Consider the following 19,771-nt stretch of genomic DNA (forward strand, 5'->3'; position numbering starts at 1 on the left):
AAATTGAAACTATTTCTAGCCATATGAAAAGATGCTCCAAATCATTATTAATGAGAGAAATGCAAATTAAGACAACTCTGAGATACCACTACACACCTGTCAGATTGGCTAGAATGAGAGGGAAAGATAATGCAGAATGTTGGAGGGATGGGGGAAAACTGGGACATTGATACATTGTTGGTGGAATTGTGAATACATTCAGCCATTCTGGAGAGCAATTTGGAACTATGCTCAAACAGTTATCAGACTGTGCATACCCTTTGATCCAGCAGGGTTATTACTGGGCTTATATTTCAAAGAGATCTTAAAGAAGGGAAAGGGACCTGTATGTGCAAGAATGTTTGTGGCAGCCCTCTTTGTAGTGGCCAGAAACTGGAAACTGAGTGGATGCCCATCAATTGGACAATGGCTGAATAAATTGTGATATATGAATGTTATGGAATATTATTGTTCTGTAAGAAATGACCAGCCATTATCATTATTGATGATTTCAGAGAGGTCTGGACAAACTTACATGAACCAATGCTGAGTGAAATGAGCAAGACCAGAAGATCATTATATACTTCAATAACAATACTATATGATGATCAATTCTGATGGATGTGGCCATCTTCAACAATGAGGTGAACCAAATCAGTTCCAATAGAGCATTGATGAATTGAACCAGCTTCACCCAGTGAAAGAACTCTGGGAAATGAAGATGAACCACTTCATAGAATTCCCAATCCCTCTATTTTTATCCGCCTGTATTTTTGATTTCCTTCACAAGTTAATTGTATACTATTTCAAAGTCCAATTCTTTTTGTACAGCAAAATAAACTGTATGGACATGTATACATGTTGTATTTAACTTATACTTTACCATATGTAACATGTATTGGTCAACCTGCCATTTGGGGTAGGGGGTGGGAGAAGGAGGGAAAAAATTGGAATAAAAGGTTTTGCAATTGTCAATGCTGAAAAATTACCCATGCATATATCTTGTAAATAAAAAGCTATTTTTAAAAAGTGGGTTTCCCTTCACTGGAAGACCACCTGTGTATCATGGGAGGAATTTGTTTTCAGAAAGGAGCTGGCCAATATGGCCATTTAGGGTCCTTCTAACAGAATTTCTGTGACTCAGTCCCTCAAGTTCCACCACTGACAATTCTAATCTTCCAGAATTAAAAAGATTTTTTTTTTTTTTTTTTAAATAATGGCTTAAAGGCTACGGGGAGTCAAAGAGCTCACCTCTCCCTCCCATATTCCTATATGACTTCTGATACACTGGATAGAGGTTCAGTTTTATTTGGACTTTAAGTTCTTAGAGGCTGAAGAAATGTGGTTTAGATATTAGTACAGTAAAGTAGATTCAGAATTGGCAGGTTCTTTTATACTAACTATGCTCCAACTTATGACACTCCTCTTCTAGAGAAAAGGATATTTCTTAGATGGGTTAGTTAAGTCTCTCTTTACTTGCTTTTCCCTGGACTTCATAAACGGCAATTTTTTTCTTCCCTATCTGATATACTTACATAACACTGTACATTATATTGCTGTCTCAATAGTGTCTTACTCTTCTACTAGGAAGTTGAGATCAGCTCTTAATCTAAACTTTGGATTTTCTCTAAGATCTGATCTGTCCAGTAGGTGCTCAACAAACACTGGCTGAATACTGAAATAGCAAATTAAGCTGCATGAATATATTAACTTATTGGAAGTTCAGTTCTCCCTAAAATCAACCAGTTACCTCAGAACCATCCATTTGCCTCATTCTTTCAAGTTATAGCCCTCTCTCCTCTCAAATTATATTAAAACCCTTAAGATTTCCAAAAAGTCTACTGTCCCTGGCTACCCTAAACCAATCAGTGAGTAAAATACATTTGCTTCCCTTCTATAAGCCAATACAAAATCACCATAGATATCTGGGAAGCAGAGATCATAATTTGGAAACTCTATGGGAGAATCAATTAGCATGGTAAATATAGCCAGAAACTACCCATCACCAAGCCAGCGATGACTCAAAAGTATTTCTGAACTTCTTCCACAATGACCCCTTCATGCCTATCTGGTGCTTTTGAACATCTACTTGAGCACTGAAGGTTAGAGAATATGTTGTTTCCATTTTTGTGGTATTTACAAACTCATCTCCCAGGGTAAGAGGCAGGAAAATTCTGATCATGAAGTCTCATCCTTATTAATAACAACAATAATACTAATGATGAATAGAAATATTTTCCAGATAGAATGGTACCTGATAGAGGTAAAGTGTGGCTAAAGATTTGGAAGTCATCTTAAAGTGTTGATAGGTGAAAACACAGAAACAAATGTCAAAATTATGAGTGTAGCAACAAAAAATAGAGCTCCATGGACCAAATTTTAAAGAATATCTACATTTAAGGAGTGGGAAGGAGAGGAGTGAGCAAAAGAAAATGAAAGAACACTTAAAGAAGAGCCATTATCATGTGCTATCATAAAAACCAATAGAAACAAAAGTCTCCAAAATTAAGCATTTTTACATACTGGCTCTAAAGTTCTAGTTTCTAGTAAAATCATGTTCACTATCCATGCAAAGGATAAACTATTTCCTTTCGGGCCCCCAGAACACTTTATTAGCATTCATTTATAAATATTAATCTTATGGATAGGGTCCCATCATAGAACCTAAGAAATAAATTGGAACTTAGTCAGTTTAGGCTCCCTTGCAACACAAGAACATTTTCTGTATTATCTGATGATCATCTTAATAAGTGCTAGGTATTTATTAAGCCTCTGCCTGAAAAAGTGCAATGATAGAAGGTTACCTATTGTCCATAGTGAGATAGGTCTGATCATAGGAAAAGTCTTCCTAACTTCTATCCATTGTTCCTAAATCTGTCCTTTCATTGATAATACTTCCTCAATTCTGTCACCTCAATGTTTCTGCTATCCTGCCCAGCTTTTTGCTATCCCCAAGCCATGTCCTTTTGTTTTTGACAAAACCACTGGTAAAAATGTTTAAAAAAAAAAAAAAAGAAATCCAAGGACAGAACCTTGCAAAAGACCATGGCAACATCCTTTTCTGGCTATATCCTTTAGGCAGAACTAGTCAAATCTATTCTGAATCCACCTAAACATACTAGCTTACTGTCTACATTTCACCATCTTACCTATAAAACTTTCCCTTCTTATTTCAGTGTTGATGACAGAAGCACTTTTCAAAACTTAATGTATTATAAGAATGTAAATTACTATTATTATTCTCCATCTATAGCATTTCTTCTGTGGCATGGTAGAAAAAAAACACAATTAAGTCATGAAATTTAGTTTCTAGGAATAACTGGCATTAATATACTTACTCCAGGTCGAGTCCTTTAACTTCCTGGAGCCTCAGTTTTCCCCTACTCACAACTATGTATTTTTTTCTTAAGCATTTATACCTCCTATCACCAGGTTTGGAATCAACAGATAATTTAACAAATTCCGGCTTTGACACATTAAAGCTGTGAGAATACAGGTGAGTCATTTAATCTAAGACTCATTCTCCTCATCTGTAAACTGGGAATAACAATATTTATACTATTTACCTTACAGAGTTGATATAAGGAGCTATAAATCTTCAAATGCTATTTAAAATAGGATCATTACCATTACAAATTTTGAACCAAAAAAGGACATTAGAGGATCTCATCTAGTCTAAGTCTCTCATTTTTAGAGTTTGAAATTAAAAGAATTTTTAAATCTATTATTAGACTGATGTTGTTCATCTTTGTATGATCCTCAGAGTGCATAGCACAGCACCTTTTACATTAGAGGTTCAAGAAAGGTCTTGAACCAAATTCAAAACAGAATTCCTGAGGCTCATATGGGAGAAGGCAGGTCATGAATTAAGGACAAATAGTTACAATAAGAAGGAAAGTTTAGCCCTATTTCAAGAGTTGATAGATTTTCAAAAAAATTTTGATGCTGGCTTTCTGTTCTTTTGTTTTCATGCTGGGCTCACCTGGGTTGATTTTTAAGATCCTAGATAGAGATCTTGGTCAACAAATATTTGAAAGACACAAAACTTGAATGGAAGGAAAGGGAAAACTAGGGTAGTGCAAAAGAGTAAAAAGACAAAGAAAACAGGATTAAATAGAGTTAAAGAAAAGGCAATCTGAATATTAAGGAACCTTCTTTATCATATGGGTTGTAATGGTTTTTGAGAGTAGAAAATTGCATATCTTCTCAGAAGTGGCTGATGTGTTTTGGTTTTGCTTTTTTTTTTTTTTTTTTTTTTTTCCCCTTTCAATTTTTGTTAAATCTTAAATCTAGAAAGGCTTCACATCACTGAGAAGAGGAAGAATGAGAGGACATATTTGGAAATAAATGATATTAAAGAAAAGAGAATCAATAAAAAATGGTAAGAATTTAATCATGGAAATTTCCAAGAGTCCAACATCACATTGGTCTCCTAATGCAAGTCATTTAAGAGACACTGAATTCAGGAGCTGCTGGTATTTACACAAGTCTGACAACAGTGACAGAGGAGTGGCCAGCATACCTACTTAGTGACAGTGTTGGTAATTAAAATGGTGATCTCATCCTGAGGTTCCCAGAATCACAGAACAGAATGGAGAAGGAAGACTTATTGCTAATATAGATGAATTGGAGAAACCCGAAATAATGAAGTGACTTAATGATTTCAAGCCTAAAAATTTTGCCCATTTTGGAGAACACTTTACACACACCCTCTCCCAATCACTTAATCACCAGTTAAAGGAAAAAAACAAAACCAAAACAAAACAAAACAAAAAAAAAACCTTAAGACTTCCTAAACCACTACTGGTGTTTAGACTAATCATTTAGAGTTTGTGCTTAAATATCACATTTTCTCCTTAGGGCTCAGTCATTTCCCAGTGACATTTCAATCTTTAAGTCCCACACTGTCTTCAAAATCACTACCCACTTTGCTATCCAGAGTAGAAAATGTAGCTCAGCCACACCCACCTGCCCAATAACCAAGGACACAAATGGAACAGAAAAAAAATAATCAGAACAGGAGGGCAACAGTTCACTCTGGAAGAGATGAATGGGAACACATCGTTTCATTTCACTTCTCAAGAGCTGGACTGTAATAGAGCATAGTATACTCAGCACAGACGCTTCCTTGTCCCAAGGCAATTTGCTCCCCAAATGGGACTCTTGGCTTTTGGCCTTTTGGAAAAATCAGGAATTTGGATATCTATGAGGAATGACTGACCAGCCAATTAAAGCTTGAGAAAGCAAACTCTAGTGGTAGCCCAATTACCTTTAAAACGGCTTGTGTAAAAAACTAAAAAACCCTAAAACTAGCTATTCCTCTCACTCCCTCTACACACTATCTTCCTCCACACCTGAAGAATGAAACCAGGTTCTATGCTGGTCAATCACCTAGACCTAAGGTCCCTGCTATAACAAAGAGTTAACAAGTACCCAATTTCTAAGGCACAAACCACCTAGCCTGAAGGAGGCTGCTGGAGTTGAGCTAAACTAGATCTGCATCCTCTTAGAACCCTGTCTGCCACATGAATGACTTTGGAACAATTATTTCAAGAGCTACCATTTGGAGAATTACTGCTAAGGAATATTTTCAACAGTCATCAGAAAATACTTCCCACCCACAATAACTTGGCTGCCTAGCTCAATTCTGGGGTTTTCTTCCTCCTATTTCTCCTTGGGGTGCAGGTTGAGTAGTACCTTTCTCCATTCGGGCTGCCTCCTGGGTCAACAGAGTAGAGTCTGAGATTCCCTGGATTGTGTCCCAAGCACTAAAGGGTTTGGCTATAATTCGAGGAGGTGCTTTCTAACACTTCCCTGTTTGGGCAGGGCCAGGCACTGGCATATTGACAACTCACCTTTGTAACACAGACAACTAAGTAATTTATTCCAAAGGTGGCTAGAGAAAGCACAATCTGCTTGAAAAGGTTAGGGGGCCAATGATAGTGAGAAACAGAAGATAGCTTTTTTCCTTCCCCATTATATCAGCTGAATTCCTCACAGTTGGTGCTATTCTTGGTTTCTAACTATTGGAAATATACAACTAAATGTAGGAGATAGCCAATGTAAGGCCATGAATCTACTATCAGGTACTTTTAGAGCTCTGTGCCTCCAATAAAGGGTTTAATATTTCCCCCTCCTTCTGGAAAAACTATGGTAAGATTTAATAGTAGGCATATCAAGCTGCTTCTCAGAGATTAAGCACTCTTGAATGCCCTCTTCCTCTTTTTTCCCATCCCATAAGCCATTCCTTTAACTGCTCTTCAGTGTTACTTTAGGCAAAATATGCTATATGTAGTTGGGACTTTGACCTGGATTCCAGTTTTCAGACTAAGATAGACAAATAAACTCAAATGAAGAAATAATTACTTTCTAAACATGCCCCCCTAAATGTCAGTGAAAAGGTTTTTCTAATACCCATATGCACATAAGTATTTATAATAGCCAACATTTTTACAGTGCTAGTTTACTTACTGTGTCCAGACACTGTGCTAAGTACTTCACAATTATTATCTCATTTCATCTTCACAACAACCCTAGAAGGTAGATGGTATTATTATCTCCATGTTAACTTATGAAAAAACTGAGGTAAAAAGAAGTTACATATTTGTTTAGTACCTGAGGCTAGATTTGAACTCAGCTCTTCTCAACTCGAGGCATAACATTCTAACCTCTGCTACCAGATGTCCCTAGTAGCTCATTTTGTGTTGACAAAGAATTGGATTTCTCATCCTCTGGGAAATGGCTGAACAAACTGTAATATATGTGCACATATGTTTTAAATTTGTGTGTGTGTATATATGTATATAAATGGATAGTATATGCAATATACACGCATATATTATATAAATGAAATATAGTTAAGAGATGAGGAAGGATATGGTTTCAAAGAGACCTAAAAAGACATTTATGATTTAGAGTTTAGTGAGTAGATCCAGGAGCTTAATTTATATAGTAACCATATTGTAAAAACAAATAACTTTTAAAGACTTAACAACTCTTTTCCAGAGTTTTCTCATTCCAGAGGCCTCATGCTAAAATATGCTATTCACAACTCTGGAGAAAAAAGTAACAGGCTCAAAGTATAAACATACATATTGGGGCAGCTAGATGGAACAGTGAATACAGCACTGGCCCTGGAGTCAGGACACACACACACACACACACACACACACACACACACGTGTATATGAGTATGTTTTTGTGTGAATAAATGACGACCAATATGGGAACTGTTTTGCTTGACTGGATATATGGATATATATATATGTAGGTTTTTTCTAAGGCTTTGTTTTTCCTTCTTTTTCAATGAGATGGGGATGGAGTGGGGAGGAGAGAGAGAAAAAAAAATTTTTTTAAGTGCCTTCAAACTGTTTTTATGAGGAGGCAAGAAAAAGACAGAGGGAAGTATTACCTACAGAATAAAGTCCATAAAAGCTTAGGCTTATATTTGTTTTAGAACAAACCATTTCAAAACAAGTTTTATATTTTTCAAAAATATTTGCATGTACTGTTTCTTTTTTTTTTTGAAGTATTTTATTTTTTTCAATTATATGTAAAGATAATTTTAACATTAATTTTAAAATAAAATTTTGAGTTCCAAATTTTCTCTTTCCCTATCCTCCCTCTCCCTAAGATGGTAAGCAAGTTGATTTCGGTTATACATGTACACTCATATAAAATATATTTCCAAATTAGTTATGTTGTGAAAGAGGAAACAGAATAAAAGAAACAAAACCTACAAAAAAGTGAAAATGATATACTTTGATCTGCATTAATATTCCATCAGTTCTTTCTCTAGATATGGATAGCATTTTCCATCATGAGTTTTTTGGAATTGTCTTGAATCACTATCTTGCTGAGAAGAGCTAAGTCAATGTTACTATGTTCTCCTGGTTCTTATCACTTTATTTTGTATCAATTCATACAAGTCTTTCCAGGTTTCCCTTTTTTTTTTAAATTTTATTTATAATTTTTTGACATATATATGCATGAGTAATTTTTTAAATAACATCATCCCTTGTATTCATTTTTCCAAATTGTCCCCTCCCTCCCCTTGATGACAGTCAATCCCATACATTTTACATGTGTTACAATATAACCTAGATACAATATATGTGTGTAAATACCATTTTCGCATGTACTGTTTCAAACAGATGACTAGATACAGGATGGCTTAGTGATCTTGGATAAGTCATTTACTCTAGGAGTCACACTTTCTTCCACTGAAAAAGGATGGTATTACTAAGTGAGAAGAAATTATCTAATAAATGTTGTTGGAACAATTGGAGATCAGCATAAAGAATAAAATATACTTCATAACATATACAGAAGTACATTCCAGATAGGTCAGTTCAATTTGAAAAAGAAAATAAGAGTAGCATTATTTCAGCTGCATTAGAAGATATGACTACTATAGAAATGAAGGATATCATCAGAAACAATATGTATGAGTGAATAAAATAATAATCATAGCTCACATTTATATAATGGTTTGCAAAGCATTTTCCTCACAGCAATTATCTGAGGTAGGTTATGCAACTATTGTTACTGTCCTAAGTCTGTCTGTCTTTCTTTCTGTTTTTCTGTCTTTCTTATCTTTCTTTCCTTATTTATTTTTAAAGATTCCAAGCCTCCCTTTCTTGATCCCTCCTCCACCCAGGGAGAAGGCAAGAAATATGATAGCCATTATGCATATGTAAAACACTTTTATATTAGCACTGTGTGTGTGGGGGGAAAGCAAGAAAAACCATACTTAGTCTGCATTTGGAATTCATCAGTTCTCTCTCTGGAGGGGGATAGCTGTTGAAGACCAAGTTAGCACCCTAGATATCTTAGAATCAGCGGGAGTCAGGATAAGCAAAAGTCCTTGATCTTTATTTTTGGTCTTTTGGGGTGGAAGTCAGGGGAATAAATATAGGAATCTCCACACCTTCTTTCTCTCTCCCCACCGATTCTGGCTAGACTTACTTCACCCTCCAATGCCTCTTACAATTCTCTGTCTCCACCCACAGATCGAGCCAGCACTGGATAGTGGGCCAGGCCATTCTCCAAGCATATGCGAATAGAGTATTGTCCAATTGGTAATTAGCCTCAAATGCTTGGTTATACAAGTGCATCTGCTCAGTTTCAACCCTTTACAGATACCATTTTTCATTCCAAGTCCTTTGGAACCGAAATGGATCATTGATCTGAGCAGCTAAGCTGATTATTATTATAATATTGCTGTTATTGTGTACAATGTTCTAGGTTCTACTCATATCACTTTGCATCAGTTCATACAGATCTTCTCAAGTTTTCCTGAAACTATCCTATCTCCTTTATCATTTCTTACAGCAAAATAATATTGCATTACAATTTCATACAACTTGCTCAGCCATTCTCTAATTGACAGGCATTTTTAAAGTTTCCAATTCTTTGTCATCACAAGAAGATCTGTTATAAATATTTTTGTATATACACATCTTTTTCTTTTGTTCTCTTTTGGGGCTTAGTAGTATTACTGGATCAAAGTTTTACAGCCCTTTGGACAAAGTTCCAAACTGTTCTCCAGCATAGTTGGGCCACTTCCAAATACCAATAATATTAGTGTCCCAAATGTTAGCCAATCTGCTAGGTGTGAGGTGGTACCTCAAATCTGTTTTTTTAAATCAATAGTGATTTAGAGCATTTTTTCATATAACTATAGTTCATATGCTTCAATCAATTGAGGAATGAATTATTTTTATAAAATTAAAATTTAGCTCAGCTCCCTATACAAGACAAGACCTTTATCAGAGAAATTTGCTGTAAATTTTCTTTTCCTGCTTTGCTTCTAATTTTGACTGCATTGGTTTTATTTGTTCAAAAATTTTTAAATAATGTAACAAAAATTATGCATTTTTCCTTCCACAATCCTTCCTATCTCTTATTGTTATGATTACCTTCCACTGCCAAATCTATATAGCCTTTTTCTTTTTTAAAATTTTAAAAATTAATTCTTTTTAGTTTCAAAACACATGCATAGATATTTTCAATATTCATTTTTGCAAAATCCTTGTGTCCTCCATCCCTCTAGAAGACAAGTAATCCAATATATTAAAAATATGCAATTCTTCTATCCATATTTCCATAATTATCATACTGTACAAGAAAAATCAGATCAAAAAGGAAAAAAAAAAAGAGAAAAAACAAAATGCAAGCAAGCAACAATAAAAAAGATGAAAATGCTATATTGTGATCCACATTCAGTCCTCACAGTCCTGTTTCTGGGTCTTCTCCATCACAAAACCATTGGAACTGGCCTGAATCACCTTGAAAAGAGTTACGTCTGTCAGTATTGATCATCACTTAATCTTGCTGTTGTCATGTACAGTGATCTGGTTCTACTTACTTCACTTAGCATCAGAGTTTATATAAGTCCACGTTTCTCTGAAATCATTCTGCTGGTCGTTGATTATAGAACAATAATATTACATAACATTCTTATACCATAACTTTTTCAGCCATTCTTCTACTGATGGGACATCCACTCAGCTTGTAGTTTTTTGCCACTACAAAAATGTATAATCTCTCTGGAACCTTTAATGTTATTAATAACCTTCTTCTAAAAATTTTCTTTCCCTTTAACCAGGTAAATTAAATTTTAGGCAAATAACCCAAAAGAAGTAAATATAAATTTGTCAAAATGTTCATATCAGCACTATCTATAATTGCTAAAAGAATTAGGACTATTAGGGGAATGGACAATCAAACAGTAGTATAAACAAAATACTATATATGAAGTATGTGATGATTAAGTGAATAATACATACACAAAATGATCATAACTTTAAAAGATGTATATATGATTGCATAAAATCCTAAGAGAATTTGGAATGTCAATCTTCACACCCCCACCCCACCCCCGCTGGGGTTAAGTGACTTGCCCAGGGTCATACAGCTAGGAAGTGTTAAGTGTCTGAGACCAGATTTGAACTCGGGTCCTCCTGAACTTAAGGCTGGTGCTCCATCCACTGCACCACCTAGCTGCCCTGATTTTATGCAATCTAATAGTCATTAGATTTTTTTTGCTTCATCACAATTTTTTAAAATAATGAATATTCAGTGAGAAATAAAGTTTCTTTTCATGTCACTGATTTTCCCTGCATTATGTTAGTCTAGGTTAGTTTCTTTTTTTCCCCTCCTTAAACAAGAGTTACACTAAATAATTTTTAAGGCTTCTTCCAGTTCTAAGAATCTATAATTCTATCATTCTTATTTTAAGAATGAGTAAATAAAGACCCTAAGAGGTTAGCTGACTTAAGACAATGTCTAAATCTTCTCACTCCTGGTGTAGGGATTTTTTCACTGTATCAATGAAGAAAGTGAGATGAGAACCCCAACTGCGCCTGCTACCTTCCTACAGGGCTTCACTTGGCTGAAATCCTTGTATTTCTTTATGTAGTTCAAAAGCAAATGGTACTATGAGACTAAAAAACAGGACCAGATTCCCAACAATCACCCAGGACAAATTGGAAATGGCTAATACCCTCAGTGAATGCTTACCCAGTCTGTACAAGGAATGGCATAAGGTATGTCAATCTGAGAGAGGAACAGAAACCAGCGAGAACCTGTAGATCAGGCAGAAAGTAGTGTTTCAACTTGAATCCTAGGTTGGCTTCAGTTTTTACTGATATTAAATCAATTTTAAACAAAGTTGTGGCACGTGCAAGAGGCTTTCCATGGCGTAGACAGAGGCCCAGGTGCAGTCCCCTAAAAGCCAGATACATTGCAAAAGATACCAAGGTAGATTTTCAACATAAGACACTGGATATGAAAACAGTCTATTAGCTCACCACAGCATACCGCAATGGGACTTGGTGAGGAGCAGCAACTAACAGCCGCAACTGATGCAACTCTATCTGCTAGTTTAATGAACCAAATACCAGGAGGGATTAATCTGGGAGTCCAAGAACACACAACAAGGCTCCTAGAATACACTCTGTTTCCTGATTGTAAACAGTGTGGCCAGAAACTAGGCCATTCAGATGTAAGGACTAGAATGGAACATAAATACAGAAAAGACAAAACACTGATCATGCTATGCCTCCCCAAAGCTAGAGACTCCCCAGAAAGGTACCCTGAACAAAAATGACATTAAAAACTACTATTTTTCCCCCCAAGATTTCATACTATATAGAGCTTGTGGAAGACAAGAAATTAAAAGGAAAGAAAATTAATAAAATGGAAGAAAGAAGCACATGCAAGTACCTCAGTTGCTGTTAGCTGCCCATTGTGAACTCATGATGCTTCTTTTCAAAGTTAATATGAGCCCTGGGAATCAGGTGAAGCCCAACTGTCAGAGTGACTCAGGTTCAATCCAACCATTGTCCCTTTCTCCCACAATAAGATCGGTGCACAGGACTGCTAAGGATAAATGGAAGAGCAGAATTCCTGACCTGCCATTTTGAGTTTTGGGTGGCACCATTTCATATAGCTCCTCTGATAATTTTAGTATTTCTTGGGAGACAAACAAGTGGGAACAGCCTCCCTCCTCCCACTCTGCAGGGAGTAGCACAAGTTTAGACAAACTCTTAACTAATGCTTTTGGCTGAGAGGAGGAAATAGATTAAGAGACACTTAATTCAACCATGTTTTACTGAAGACAAGCACTGATGTGCAGATAATTTTAAGACAAAGTCCTTGCCCTAATGCTTACAGTCCAGTTGGGTTAATACAACCAAGATGTATATAAAAGAATAAACTGATGACAAAATTAGTGCAGTGGAAGGAGAATTAGTTTTAGTATTAAAAGATCTGGATTTTAAACTCTGATTCATCACTTACTGGTGGTTTTTGTTAGTCTTGAGATTTAGAGCTAAAAAGACCTTAGCTATGATCTAGTCTATGAGCCTAGAGCCCAGAGAGAGAAGGCATCTTACCTAAGAGCTACACGGGAAAAGTGATAGTAGGCTCTTGAGTAAGCTTCTCAATTTTTCTGGGGTGACACCATAACACATTAAAATTCTAATTCATAGTCAATTTACCTATAAAAAATATTTGTACTATCTACTTCATAGGGCTGTGAAAGGATTCAATGAAATAATGTTTGTAAAGGACTTTGCAACTTTAGATTTCTATATAAACATGAAATTTCATTATCATAATTAATAGCCATAATATGTATATTATTTAGGACCAAGTAGGTGGTACAGTTAGGTCAGCACAGTGGTGTAGTAAGTAGATAAAGAGTTCTAGACCTGGAGTCAAGGCAGACATGTGAAATTCCTATGTAAAGCTTTTTCTGTTCTTCTTTATACATAAAAATTATCATTTATTAGTGTTTTTCAGTTCAGGACAAAAAGAACTGGTTTTTAAAAATATAAAAACATTGAACTTGGAGTTAGAAGTCCCAGATTTAAGTCCCTGTTCTATGGGATTAGAAGTAGTAGTTGTGTGACTGGATCAAACATCAGCACTTCTTTTGAGCCTCACAAGGATAATAGTTATAACTGTACTGTGTCTCTCAGAGGTTTACATTACAGTGAAGAAATAACTCTGGGGGCAGCTAGGTGGCATAGTGTATAGAACTTGTGTCCTTAGGAGGACCTGAGTTCAAATCTGATCTCAGACACTTAACACTTCCTAGCTATGTGACCCTGGGCAAGCCACTTACCCCAATTGCCTCAGCAAGAGGAAAAAAACAAAACAAAACAAAACCACCTCTGAATATTTTATTACTCCAGCCACAACGATCTCCCCCTCCTTTAGATTGTGTATGGCCACAAAATTTAGCAACTGTTAGGTAACGTACAAACTTAGAAAAGTTGACTGGAGCACTGAGGAATTAAGTGATTGGTCCAAGATGTCACAGGTAATTTTCCTCAAGCCCTCTTAGTTATCTACAATATGTAGTAGAGAGCTAATCACACATGATAAATTGCAAAAAATAATTAGATTCCCATTGTCTTTCTAGCAAAGAACAAATAGTTTTAAGAGAATCTCAAACTGAAAACAAGATATACAACCCATGAAATTCTGGAAAAAAGGGGAGAAATGCCCCATTTTCTCTTGACCTAAATAAAGGCTGTCCATTCCTCTTTTTTTGGCTAATGTTGAGTACTGTTTACTCCTACTCTTCAACCATTTGGAAGTGATGGGTACTCATACACAATACCCAAACGGAAACCATTGGGAGCCATAGTTCTGTGCACAGTTCCTTTGAAGGTAGACCTTTTCTTGGCTAAGGCTCCCACTTAGCCTCTCGCTATTATTAATTACCAAAGTAGTTTTGCCTTTTAGAAATTTTGGCCTTATAAAATTAAAGGTTTTCGTCTGCCTACTAGGGGCTAAAATAAGCTTGTACTGGGCTTTCTGGCACTGAAGGCCAAATTTCTGAATATAAAGAAGGAACATGTGATTCTTGAGGCTAGAAGCCACTTGAATGTGGCACTTCTTCTAGTACTCATCAGGGAGGTTGGGTATCTGTAGACTTCTGGCATTCTTGGCAGAAGCAAGGGAGGTAGGTGGGAGGGATTCCTCTTTCTCAGAGGATGAGAAGCTCTGTGACTTTCTCAGGATTACATAGGCAGGATGTAGAACCACAATAAAAACTCAGAGACTGGCTTCTTGTCTACCACATCATCCTATTTTTCTCCAATGCTTTTTCTCCAAAAGCAACTCATGAAGACATTAGATTCTCTCCACCAATTCAAGAGAATTTCAACTCCCCAGCCAAACACTGCCTTGTGATGAAAATTCACTAAAGCCTCTGAACTCTTCTAAAGAAGATGATGCTTGGAGAATTAACAATATTCATGGACTTACATAACTTCTTTCTCAAAGAGAAAAAAAAAATCTTACACACTCAGTAACATTCTTAAGGAACCTGTCATAGTGAGAGGATGTGATAAACCATGAGACAGCATGTTACATCTCTGCTCTAATAATTCTGCTGTGGTGTGAGAGATTCCTGAGACATGGTAATGGCAAGTCTTAAAAACTTGCAGTGTACCTAAGGCTTATGTTGTGAACTCTACCTAAAGCGCAAGATACATTAAACCAAAGATATTTTTTCCCATGAGTGTCCACTTGGTTAAGCAGATAGAAATCCTTAGGTGGAAAGAATGGAAACAGCAAATGGAAATGAAAGAATGTGTGCGTATATATATACACAGACACATAAGAGAACTCTTCCTGCCCCCCAACCTCCCCAATACATAGATACACAGAAACAGATGTACAAAATCTTACCAACCTCAAACTACAAGGCACATCTAAGTTAAAACAACAACAAAAAAACCTAAAAGTTTCTCCAAACCACCCAAATCTCATTGAGTACTCAGAAAATTAATTTTAAAAATAAGTACCACACAGCCCTTTTTGAAAGGAGGGGGAGCTACATTGTGAAATTCAACAGCAGGTGTTTCAACTCCCAAAAGACTGAGAGTCTCTGCCCTGAAAAGACCTATGTTCCCCTCCTAGGGTAATAGTTCACTCCAGATCTTTGACTTTTTATTGGACAGCAATTCTCTTCTATGGGTTCCTGGCACCTCTGCCCAGATAGGAAGGCTTGAAAAGCAGTCACAATGAAGGTAACAAATTCCCCCCTTGGAAGAGTTTACAAAAATGTAGCTGTAATACAGACTTGACTTTTAGAGCTGGAAAGGATGAAGTCAAATCCTGCATTTCACTTCCCAGAGGTTCCTGTAGGCAATTCTTTATTTCTAATTCTTAAAAATAAACAACCTTCAGAATAAGGAATCCTAAAGGAATGAAAAATAGTTCCACCCTAAGAAGGAAATCATTTTTTAAATATTTTACTAGTAAGAAATATTTTTTAAGCATGAAATATCTTAAACCCCCCTATGCTGCCTCCTACTACACACACACACACACACACACACACACACACACACACACACACACACACACACACACACACACACACCTCTGACAATGGAAACAGAGGAAACAATGAGATTGCCAAAGGTACAGGAAGCAGGCCATGGGTCAAGGCTCCCATGTATACTGGCTCACCTTGACTTAAGTTACCAAATAAGAAAGAAGGCCTGAAAATAATGTGTGGATCAGCAGTGCCAGACAGAGATAACCATCGAAGAAAAGAGCACACACTAAAGGATAAAGGACAATGGGAGGTCTTTTTAAAGGCATGGAAGTGAGGAAGTACAACTGATTTGGCTACGTAGAAATCCTCTGGGATTTTATATCAAACATAAAAGGCACAAGGGACTTCAGATTGTCTATGAAAAGGAAAATTAAGAACTTCTTAGGAAGAATTTCTAGAAAATGTGAAAGAGCTTTCATTTACTCCAAATTACTCTTCCAGAAAAATGGATTAACTATCAAATCTAAGCAATCAAAAAATAAAATAAAGCAATAAAAGTTAACAATAGATCCCATTTCTAGAATATATTAGAGTTTTTACTTGTTTTCCTTACAACAGTCCTGTGGAGTTTATGCAATTTGATTAGACCTGATATATATTTGAGTACTGAGATTCAGAGAAATTAAGTAACTTGTCATAATCACACAAGTAATGAGTGTTGAAGATTTGTGTGACTCAGTGGAGTCAGACTGAGTTAGATGCTTCCTGGAAACTATCTGAAACCATTTAGCGGCAGAAGGAATCACTCATTAGGGATTGGTCAATAAGCACCTATATGGAGTGGTCTGAATATAGTGTTTCTTTGAATTAAGAAGATAACTGCTCAAAGTACCTCTCAGTTTGGGGACACTAGGAACCACAAAGGACAGGGGATTGCTTGAGAGGGGAACTCCATATAGACTTTTTTTTTTTTTTTTTTTTTTTTTTTTTTTAGTGGTAACTGACAGTGAAAGAGGCCAGCTAGCACAAAACCATTTAGCAACATCCTAATGAATCCTGACCAGTCCAATTCAGACATCTTGAGAAAGTAATGTGAAAAGATGCCTTAAATACAGCTTCATCTTTGGGAGAACTATGGGGAAAATTCCCAAAAAAGTAAGATCTAAATGTATGGGAGTGACCTTGAGCATCATTTAAAATTGTAGCTTGGACTTATGGTCCCTAAAAAGAGTTATGGCTTCATGAGAGTCAGAATAAATTATGAGCTTGCTCATAAATTTGCTAAGACTGCTGCTACTTATGCCACATTCACAAAAGGAGTTGAAATGGACCTCTAAAGCTGTTTCCTACTTAAATCTAAATACCTACAATCAAATGAGGGAGTTGGCCCTGGGACCTCTAAGGGATCTACCCCTCAAAATAGCACTGACTTGCATTTAGAAGACTACATCCTTGTCTCCAACAAGCTTAAAATGCCTTTGGGGTCTCAGTAATCTTCTCCCCTCTTGAATAAGGGTTCAATAGCAACGATGCTCTTGATCTTTAATTTAAAGGACAAACATTATCAACCCTTTCTCCATCACAGGTAAGAGTCAATGCCAGAATGTTTCATCAACATGTTATTGGCTCAGGAAGTGAACAAAATTATACGAGTGAGTAAGGAGCACGAAGTGAAATCAAGTCACCTTTATCCAGCAGCATTCTATCGTCTTACCAGTTTATAATGAAGGTCTGAGCCTTTACCCTTAAGACATAATTCCTGTACCACTACACACCTCTCATGTGTGATAAGATGACAGGAAAAGGTAAAGATGAATGTTGGAGGGGATGTGGGAAAACTGGTACACTGATGCATTGTTGATGGAGTTGTGAACGGATCCAACCATTCTGGAGAGCAATTTGGAACTATGCCCAAAGGGCTATCAAAATGTACATACCCTTTGATCCAGCAGTGTCTCTACTGGGCTTATATCCCAAAGAGATACTGAAGAAGGGAAAGGGACCTGTATGTGCAAAAATGTTTGTGGCAGCCTTTTTTGTAGTGGTTAGAAACTGGAAATTGAAGGGATGCCCACCAATTGGAGAATGGATGAATAAATTGTGGTATATGAATGTTGGAATATTATTGTTCTATAAGAAATGACCAGCAGAATGAATACAGAGAGGCTGGGAGAGACATATATGAACTGATGCTGAGTGAAATGAGCAGAACCAGGAGATCATTATATACTTCAACAACAATACTATATGATGATCAATTCGGATGGACATGGCTCTCTTAAACAATGAGAGGATCCAAATCAGTTCCAATTGATCAGTAATGAACAGACCCAACTACACCCAGAGAGAGAGAACACTGGGAAATGAGTAAGAACCACAACATAGCATTTCTGTTATTGTTTGCTTGCATTCTTGTTTTTTCTTCTCAGGTTATTTTTACCTTCTTTCTAAATCCAATCTTTCTTGTGCAGCAAAACAACTGTGTAAATATGTATAGATATATTGTATTTAACATATGTAACATGTATGGGACTACCTGCCATCTAGGGAAGGGGGTGAAGGGAAGGAGGGGAAAAGTTGAAACAGAAGTTTTTGCAAAGGTTAATGCTGAAAAATTACTATGCATATGTTTTGTATATAAAAAGGTATAATTAAAAAAAAAAAAAAAAAAAGACATAATTCCTGGAGCCATTTCCTGGCTTTTTTCTGGCCCCTATTTTATGTCCCCAAGAGATCAGGTGGAAGCCAGTTAGACTCCTAAGAAACAATCATCTCAAATGTAATTCTAGGGATCGTAGTCACAGTATGTGCCAGCTGAGGGATACGGTTTCATACAGAAACTTAATTATAGCTTGGGAGTGCCATAAAAGAACAGAACAGGACACACTTCAACAAGGAAAGCAGCAAGCTGTCTTGCTTCATAGCATCAATGTGGGCCAGAAGTTTGATTCAAATTTGGGACTGGAAGGTGTGAGCTTACTGATGCCTCTGTATACAAACAGCAACTTACTCAGTACTGCTTTATAAACCAGGTCTTCAGGAAATCAAGTGACAATGCACTTCATAATCCTATTCCTTTCACTTGTCAAACTATGCTTTATAAACAAGAATCATCAGTTTCACATATTACACACAGTGCAGTATCAGAATGAACTTTGCTGGTGCTAAAGATGTAAAGCTCTGTCATAGACTCAAGTAAAGCTAGAAAGCAGATAATTAAAGTTTGAAACACATTTGAATGAGAAAATGAATTAAACATCAACTCATGGAGACATGACATTTCAATGAGACTTGTTTCCTACCCTTCTTACAGTTTAGAACTTATAAGAAAGTAGGACATAGGTGATTTTAATACATAAGAGCACTTTGTGAGGTCAGACAAAGGAATCTAGGAAGGCTTCATGCAAGTTCTGGAATCTGGAGTTAGGTTTTAAAATATGGGTAGAAAGGAAAAGACTTTGTAGCAATACTCTTTGTAATAGCAAAGAAATGGACATATAGTAAGGATCCATTAAACAGCAAATGACTAAATGAACTTTGGTACACAAATAGATATAAAAGAATATCAGTGTATTATTAGGAACAATAAATATGAAGGATATAGAGAAAATTGGAAGACTTAAATAAGCTATTTAAAGAGAAGTAAGCAGAACCAGCAAAACAAGACAGACAAGAATTACAACAATATAAATGGAAAGCATGATTAAAAAAAATCAAAACTGAAAACTGAGTGAATAAGCTTGGCCTACAAGAAGATTTAGAGGAATGGACCTTCCTTTTTTCTTTGCAGAAGTATCAAACTTGGTTGACGCGCTGATGATATAGCATGGATAAGGGTCAGCATTCAATACATGTCTTCTCCCATACATAACCACTGACATGAAAAATGTAGTGTCCTTCTCTTCCTCTGGGTCAGTTCATGTGCCCAATCCATTCTCACACCAGCAGATCTGAATTTCCTAAAGACAGACTACTACAACAAAGCCA

General features: G+C 36.3%; 1 protein-coding gene across 4 annotated transcripts in view; it reads right to left on the bottom strand.

The window, feature by feature from the left end:
• Positions 1–19,771, bottom strand: part of PPARD (peroxisome proliferator activated receptor delta) — a 70,733-nt gene that overhangs the window by 27,745 nt on the left and 23,217 nt on the right. The window contains exon 1 of one of the 4 annotated variants that reach the window (XM_074311181.1): positions 5,677–5,921. The exons of the other annotated variants lie outside the window; for them this stretch is intronic. The gene's annotated coding sequence lies outside the window, so the exon portion shown is untranslated. Of the gene's footprint in view, positions 1–5,676; positions 5,922–19,771 lie in introns of those variants that run through there. 4 annotated transcript variants of the gene reach the window in all.

Source organism: Sminthopsis crassicaudata, chromosome 4 (assembly GCF_048593235.1).
Source record: "Sminthopsis crassicaudata isolate SCR6 chromosome 4, ASM4859323v1, whole genome shotgun sequence".
NCBI classification, from domain to species: domain Eukaryota; kingdom Metazoa; phylum Chordata; class Mammalia; order Dasyuromorphia; family Dasyuridae; genus Sminthopsis; species Sminthopsis crassicaudata.